Below are 9,024 nucleotides of genomic sequence, written 5' to 3'. Positions count from 1 at the left end.
GGAGAAGAATAATCTGAAGCTAAATCATGCACGTTATGAGAGTGCTGATTCATGGCAAATTGTGAAAGGAAGATGAAACAAAACAAAAGTTCACAAGCAAAATTCGTAGAACCACTTGTAGGGTCTATGTTGAAAGAGGAATTAGCTTTCATGGAGAAGAGGTGTTATGGCATAGCATGGGAATTAAGCACACTGAATGAGGATTAAATAAGAATTTGATTCAATTCCTGTTCCTGCCACTAGTAGCCTGTGACTCTGAGCCAGTGATCTACACTCTTTAAATCTTAGTTTCCTATTCTGTAAAATGGGAGATTAAATTAATACCTAATTCATACATTTTCTTTTTTTTTTTTAAGATTTAAACATAAGAACGTTCAACTGTATTTAATAAGGTACAAGAACGCTACAAATACCAGCTAAAAATATTTATGGACTTTTTCTTTCTTTCTTTCTGAGTATAAAAACTGTCCCTTAGATCTGAAAACTAATCAATCAAGCCTCACCCCCCTTGACCTCTTAGGCTCTACTGAGTACAAGGTGAGGGTTAAGTTATGACAACTGACACATCTAGCAAAAATATGTTAATTTACGCACATTTCCTTTCAGACAAGAATGTTTCCCTGCAAATCTAGGGATATTTCTAAGATCTTAAGGAAATAAACAGTATAAAAACATGACATCGTCAAGTAATGTGGAAAAAATGTCCTCAGGACTATCTCGTGGCGTTCTTGCATGTGAGATATGCCATATGCTAAGGAGTCAGGATTCTCTGCAATTTAGTTCCCAAACAGGCTATCTTTCATCTCATTACCCTGCCCAGAGCAGCATAAATTTGCTTTTCAAGGACTCCTAGTCCTTTCTTAGGAGCCCATCATCCCTGGGCATGCCAGTACATCTGGCAAACTGTGAGAACAGCATTAGTTGGCAATTGTGAGAACAAAAGAAGATTTTTCTAAAGGTGATGAGGCAGAAAGGGAAAGCAGAAGTCTGAGGAACAGGGAGAACTGTCAAGGGAATTGGTCTGTCTTCTTGGCATCCTGAGGCCTGAAGATGAAGAGGCTGGGCCAGTTCATTGCCTCATGAAAGCAGAGAGGGAAGAATGCAGCTAATTGCTCACTAAAGATGACTTGGAGAAGGGACTTGACAATTTTAGGGAAGAGAAATTGCAACATAAATTGGGAAGCACATGAAACTCCCTGGTGTGATAAAATCAAAGAGACTTCCCAAATGTGCTGGAAAAATTAGTGGAACTTTCAGATAATTGCAAAACTATTTCATAATAATTATATTAACTAAAAGTTACTAAACATCTGTTGTGTGTCCCATACTGTGCTAAGTATTTTACATGCTTTACTTCAGTTGATATCCTATCATGAAAAAGTAAGCACCAATATTGTCCCCATTATACAGATTGAGAAGCTGAGGTTTACAGAGGTTAAGTCCTTAGTTCTAAGTAACTTTATGGAGTAAATGCAAAGCACAAAGCAAAAATGATTTATTCAGAACCTAGCTGGGGAAAGAGGTCTGTTCAAAATGTCCTTTTCAGTGATACTTAAATTCTAAGAAAACTTTGCTTACGTCCTCCTGGATGAATTGATAACTAGTTTTGTGTCTGGAAAGACATATTTCTCTGAGGTCATGTTTCAGTACTTTCAAAAGGGTTTCCCTCAAAGGTGTTTTCATCTATTAGTATCAGCAAAGAGCTCACAGAATGACTAATTTTTAGTAATTGTGACCGGCAAGCCTTTGTTGAGTCATTCTCTTTAGAAATAACACCCTGATTCATCAGATCTGTTTCTAACATTAATTATATTTAACATCTGACATCTTCTTTACCCCTTATCCACATCACTGAATACCAAGGAGAAAATAAGCCAAACCCAGATTAAGGTTAAAATAATAATTGATTGTTAGTGATTTAAAATGAAAATTGAATAACTTCAATATCTCATTAAGTAAAAGAAAAAACAATCTTATATTTCATAAGGTAAGGTAAAAAAGTAACATTAAGTACCTTTTCTTAATGTTTGATGTTAATTTTGTCCACAAGTTACATAATACAAATTGTATGCTTTTACATACAAAAAAAATTTAATGTGATTATTCTAAGGAATGAAATGGTCAGCAAGAAAGAATCTGCCTAAAATTAGCCACCTTTTTAAGTCCTTGTGCAAAATGATTTATGATAAACAGCTAAGGCTTCTAAAATTGTCACTAATGTTTGTATAATAAAGTGCGCCCTGCCTTTAATTGACAGTGATTAGTATTTGAACTTCTAATGTGCCCAAAGATGTCAGCAATTCTGGATCAGATAGACTAACTTAGAGAGAAACTTTTTCCCCCTTGATAAAACAGAAATACCTGTGGTGACCACTGGTTGGTTTTTTGAGGTTTTTTTGTATATATAATATATATATACAAAATATATGTATATGTATAATTTATAACAATAAATAATTTGTATTTATATAATATATATATTATTTGTAAATATATATATTTTATTGGAGTATAGTCAGTTTGCAATGTTGTATCAATTTCTGGTATACAGCATAATGCTTCAATCATAAATGAACATATATATATTTGTTTTCATATTCTTTTTTACCATAAGTTACCACAAGATATTGAATATAGTTCTCTGTGCTATTCAGTATGAACTGGTTGTTTATCTATTTTATATATAGTAGTTAGTATCTGCAAATCTCAAACTCCTAACTTATTCCTTCCCACCCGCTTCCCTCACTGGTAACCACAAGTTTGTTTTCTATGTCTGTGAGTCTGTTTCTGTTTTGTAAGTAAGAAAGTTTATTTGTCTTTTTTTTTTTTTAAGATTCCACATATAAGTGATATCGTATGTTATTTTTCTTTTTCTTTCTGGCTTACTTCACTTATAATGAAATTCTGCAGGTCCATTCATGTTGCTGTAAATGGCATTATTTTATTATTTTTATGACTGAGTAGTATTCCATTATATAAATATACCACAACTTCTTTATCCAGTTATCTGTCGATGGACATTTACATTATTTCCATGTCTTGGCTGTTGCAAATAGTGCTGCTGTGTAAATTGGGCATAAATGCTAGAGAGGGTGTGGAGAAAAGGGAACCCTCCTACACTGTTGGTGGGAATATAGTTTGGTACAGCCATTATGGAAAACAGTATGGAGATTCCTCAAAAAACTAATAATGAACATACCATATGATCCAGCAATCCCACTCCTGGGCATATAACCTGAGGGAACTTCAATTCGAAAAGATACATGCACTTGTTTTTTTCTTGCCAGTCCAGCATCCCTTTTCTTTGGCTTGATAATGTCTCTCTGATTTCCTGGGAGATCTACCCATCCCCATCACATACCATCTTGGTGGGACCATTAAACTATGGATCAAAGTGCAAAGGGGTGGGTTGGAACTTCTCTCTATCCCTACTCTCACTTTCCAAGACCAAGCAGATAGAAGTCCTAGGAATCTGGCCCCAGGGCAGAACATGGTTGGAGCTGAGTCTTTTGATTACAACTCCCCAAAGAGATTGTCCCTGTTTCTTCACCCAGAACCCTGCCACTGTCTTGCTTCCATCTAGAGGTCTGATTGTGCTTCCATTTCTTAGATACTGGGAGCTACTATACTTTCTTCCACTAAATTCCACTCGTAAGTTAGTCAGTTTCTGTTGTTTGCATTAACTGGTATAGTACATGTCCTTTCTTTTTTCTCCCTGAAAATGTAAATAAACACTTTAACTCCTTTTTAACATCCTAAATGAGATCAAACCTTTCCTGAGAGTGTTTTTAAAACATTTCTATTTTTCTATAATTGATTTCCTTTGTTATTGTATATATTTTGTTTTATGAGTTTAAAAGTTGAAAAGTATTGTTGAAAAGGGATCTGTAAACTTCTCCAGATTGGTTTGTGACAACAAGAAGGTAAAGAAACCCTGCTCTAAAGACTTCATGAGATGGGCATGAGAGAATGGGACTAACAGAAGAATGAATGAGAAACTTACTGCCACAGCTTCACCAGAGGAACCCACTCAGTCCCAGAGGAGTTTTTCCTACATATCAGTATTTCCCCTTTATCCCTTGCAAGGGGCTTACCCAGCATGAAAGAATTATTTACACTTAATTTTATCTAAAAAACAAAACAAAACAAAACCAAAAACAAAGCATACACTTGCTAACTAGTGATTTCACTATAGCAGGATAGAGCTTAGGGTTTTTGAATCAAGTCACTTTTTCACAGATTACAAAGAACAAGGGAACAACTATTGAGTTTTAGGAGATGAATACATAAACTCTTTATTTATGGAAAAAATCATAATTATCACATAATAAATTATCTTGAATTTGTACTTCTTTTCAAGGAAGTTTCACATCTACTATGTTTGTCCTCATAAACAAGTCTTTGGAAGAGGTAGAATATGGACACAGGGGACTTAAAAAAGGAAATTGTGACATAAAGATATGAGGGCTGGATGACTTAAACTTAATGAATACTTAAAATCCACTATGTACTCTATATGTTGTGTGTGACAGTGGAATGATGCCAGGAATAAAAGACATCATTTGTAATTTCAAAGCATAACCATTTTATTCCAAGTATGAAGCCAAACCATGTGTCTGTAAAAGAGTATGAGACTATATCAGTAAAGCTGGCAACAAAACTTCAAAAGTCATCTATTGGAGTAGAACAAACATAGACTTGGGGATGCTTCTTGGAAGAGGCTTATAAACTCCTCTTTTAAGGTCAAGAGAAATAGATTAACAATTATTAAGCAATTTATAAATCCTGGCCGCTGTGCTAAAGATTTGTCAAATTTCCCACCTAATCTCTGTAATTTTACTATGTTATTACTATTAGTCTCATTTTATCAAAATTAGGAAGATTAAGTAAGTTCCTCCTGGTCAGACAGCAGGTATGTGATAGATCCTACAGATAAACCCAAGACAGTCTGAATTCCAAGTCAGAGCTCTTAAATAATTACGTCCATGGGGACTAGGTCTCCTTGTTATGTTATGTCTGTAGCAACTTGTGCAGTATTGGTATATTTTAGATGTTTGCAAGTTTGTAGTTGAGTGTATTTTAACTAAATGGAGGTAGAATGGCTCCAATCTAGTAAGAGGTAACACTGAAATTCAAGTTAACAACCTGTTAATTCTTTCCACTAAACCCATCGCTCCAAACAACAGCACCTGCACAATGTCACACTTCATTGTCCCTTAGTTCCTATAACTCAACATTGAAAAACCACAACAAAATACATGACGGTATGGACAGAGGGCATGAGATGAGCACATGTGTGTGCAGGAATGTGTTTGTGTTATTTGTGGGAAACTCCTGCTCATCACTGAGCTTCGTTTTGGCCTCCACTTCTTTTTATCATCACAGGATGTCTATTTCTTCTTTTTTGTTACGATGTTCTGACTATTTCAGTGTGAGCATACGTTGGATTTTAGCCTCATTTTTCATTTCTTTCTATTTAATTTGCACTTTGTGTCTTATCTTCTCTCCACAAATCACATGGGCAGATGACAAATTGTTTATTCCTTTTGCTTATTTCCAAATAGACTATCTTTCCTGGATGTATTACTCACTTGTTGTTTATTCTTTTCTACCCAGTGTCTTGACAGGAAAACCACAGCTCTTGATTTCAAAAGGCTTGCCACTTGGTTTCCTTGGAATTCCCACCTCCACGCTACCTCTCCCCAGAGGAATCCTAGTTGAACAGTTCTGGTTGAATTACCTAAATCCTTTGATGTCTTCCTATCAAGCTTTTACACAGGACAATTACCTAATATAAGCATTTTATAAATGATTACATCAAATGCTTCTCAGAGTTTCAATTTTAAAATGCCATCTCTTTTAATATCAGCAAAATGGCTGTTCAAATTGTCTCGGACAAAGTCATGATGCTTATCTTAAATGAGTCATTCTGGATAAATATTGATTTCCTCTTAATTTTTGTTCTATGATTTGGCAAACTCTTGACAAACCATTCCCATGACAATATTTAGAAGATCATATCCACGAAACAATTCAAAAACAATTCCGGGACGTACTCTATTTCCCAAGCCAGGCTTTATTTCTTCAGAGTCTAGGTAGTATTTCTTCAGTGGTTCCTTGATTCAAGCAGCATTAACTACATAAGGATGTTCCCTACTCAAAGTGTGGTCCTCCAAGCAGCATCTGCACCACCTGGAAATGCAGAACTCTGGCTCCACCCTGAGCCTGCTGAATCAGAACATGAATTTTAACCAGATGCTCAGGATATTTTTTAAAGGTTAACTCAAGTGTGCCTGCTCTAAATGATTGGTAGTGAGTATTTAGGGATACAGTATTGAGATGAAGTCCTCACTCAAATGTGGGCTCAATGGAAAAGAGTCAGGGAATTGACAAGCAAGATGGTGATCACCTTAGGAGTGGGCTACCTTAATTGCATTGGTATTCCAAGCCCTTCCTAACTCTTCTTCATCTTCTCCTACTCTATTAAATAAACTTTATCTTGAATTTCCCCCCAATATATGTTTCTAATTCAGTCAGGACAAACTTTACATTGTTCTGCAAATGTTGTGTGTCTGTACTTATTCTCTTAGTCAGGATTCTCCAGGGAAACAGACCAAAAGGATGGAGAATATCCATCTATCTATCTATCTATCTATCTATCTATCTATCTATCTATCTATCTATCTATCTATCTAAAGGGATTTATTGTAAGGAACTGGCTCATGCAATTTCAGAGGCTGGCAAGTCTACCAAAATTGGCAGGGTGAGTCAGCATACTGGAGACCCTGGAAAGCTGATGGTTTTTCAGTCTGAATCTGAAGGCCTGAGAACCAGGGGAGAAGATGGCCTAAATTCCAGTCTAAAGGCTGGCAGCCTCAAGACTCAGGAAGAGCTAATGTTTCAGTTCAAGTTTGAGGGCAAAAAAAAAAAAAACCTATGACTCAGTTTGAGAGCCGTCAAGTGAAAGAGTTCTCTCTTGGGGGAGAGTCAGCCTTTTTGTTCTAGGTAGGCCTTCGACTGGTTGGGCAAGCCCCACCCACATTGGGGAGGGCAAACTTCTACACTCAGTCTACTGATTTAAATGTTAATCTCATCCAAAAAACACCCTTATAGTAACACCCAGAAAATATTTGACCAAATATCTGGCCACCTCATGACCCAGTCAAGTTGACACATAAAATTAACTATCACGCTTATCATGTTCTTATCCCTTGGAATCCTCTCCCTTCCACTATACATCTTTCAAGTCACAGCTCATGCCTATGTTTTCCAAGGAGGTTTTCCTAACTTCCCTTCATTGATTTCTTCCTTGTCTCAACTACATATCACACTCAGAGAGTCAATACCATGTACTAGCCCAGAGTGATTTACTACCTTACCTTTTCTATTCTTGTTTTTGGTGTATTAAACTTGTCTCTACCTAACTAATAGTATCATAAGGGCAGGAATCCTGTCATATTTTCACTGCAAACCTCACTATACTCAATGCTCCTCGAACTTTGGCTAATTGATTTTTTTTTAATTCTGCAAGTGAAATTCATAAAATATTTTATCTTAGTACTTTTATACTAATGAAAAGATACTAGACTATCCTTTCTACAAGAAGTATTTGCCACTGAAATCAGCACTGTTATTACATGTGCACTAACTGGGACCTTCTTGGAGATAGCCACGATGCTCAATTTTTATAGTAAGTACCGTTTATTGAGGACACAAAATGACAGACACCAATGTAGAGTTTGTCTTTACTTGGATTCCTACCCCACCATGTTTTTTGGCTGAAAAAGCCTTGTTCATAGATGTCGCCTACCTGATACGGAGTTGGCAGCAATTCTATTGCAATGACCTGGAGCTCCTGTTGCTGGGCTGTTGGGAGGAGAAGGTTAATGACAGGACACAGAAAAGACCATGGTGCTGCACAATGAGAATGTTTATTTTCAGCCTAGAGTCCACAGAGAACGTGATTCCTCCCACCCAAGGAAGTTTAAAATGTCCATTCACTTCAGCAAACCACAGACTGACCACAGTAGAAGAGATGAGATTAGGGTGACGCCAAAGTCTATGACTCTGACGAGCTGATAATGCCTCCCCTGGGGCAGTCATTAGCTCCCCTGAGCACACCTGGAGGAGAGTGACGGGCACGTGGAGGGAGAGTCAGGAGGTCAGTGAGGCGGAACACCTGGGGCTCTGTCCCGAAGACTGACTGCTGCCATTGATTCGTCTCCTTGCTGGAATGGGTAGCGATGTATGTCTTCACAGCAGCTCCCAGGACAAGGCTGGCCACATTCTTTCTGCCGATGACAGTGGGGCATTAGCTCTCTATACTTTGATAAACTACTTCCCATCCCCATGCCTCTTTTCCTAGAATATTTCCCTCTTACAAAACAGCATCCTTATTTACCCCTAGATTGTCTACACTTAAAAGAGAAAAGAGAACACTTTTCTGTTTACCTTGTGTTTTGGGGAGGCCTGCCCCGATATCCATGGGTCTGGATCAAGAGTACAAATGGAGGTCCATGTACTGTATGTCTAAATACTTTAAAGTTTAAGCCAACAAATGTGTACATGAAATGTGTTCCAACCTACATCCTTGACATAGAAAGCTAGGTTCAAATTTGCATTGTAGCCCTTAGGTACGGTTCTGTCCACGACAACAGCAGCCAGCCTTAATCACAATCTTAGGTGCTGGTACAGTCTATCTACCCTTTGGAGGATGGACAAGACAAAGATGCCAGTGCAGATCCAATAGGCTCAGTGTCTGTTGGGTGGGGAACTCTGGAGATTCTGGAATCCAGAGAGCGGTCTTAGAAGTGGGGTCACAGACTCAGTGGAAAGGGGCACAGACAGCAGATGGCTGGAGTCAAATCTCTGATGTAGGAGCCCAGAGCAGGGGCTTCTCTTCCCCAGGTCTAAGGGCAGTACTGGGGGTTGGGGTGAGAGGCAGGCAGGGCACTTGTACATCAGTACAAAAATTTTACAACTGCACAGCAGAGAAAATGCAGAGAATACAAGCCAGTGGAAAAC

The 9,024-nt window shown here is 37.7% G+C and overlaps 1 long non-coding RNA gene across 1 annotated transcript in view; it reads right to left on the bottom strand.

The window, feature by feature from the left end:
- Positions 1–7,912: 7,912 nt before the first annotated feature.
- LOC141577732 (uncharacterized) overlaps positions 7,913–9,024 on the bottom strand; it is a 43,553-nt gene continuing 42,441 nt past the window's right edge. The window contains exon 2 of the long non-coding RNA XR_012507094.1: positions 7,913–8,291. This is a non-coding gene — a long non-coding RNA (uncharacterized LOC141577732). The remainder of the gene's footprint in view (positions 8,292–9,024) is intronic.

The sequence above is a fragment of the Camelus bactrianus genome, chromosome 5 (assembly GCF_048773025.1).
Source record: "Camelus bactrianus isolate YW-2024 breed Bactrian camel chromosome 5, ASM4877302v1, whole genome shotgun sequence".
Classification (NCBI taxonomy): domain Eukaryota; kingdom Metazoa; phylum Chordata; class Mammalia; order Artiodactyla; family Camelidae; genus Camelus; species Camelus bactrianus.
Note: the sequence above shows the minus strand (reverse complement) of the source record. Positions and strands in the feature narration are given on the sequence as shown.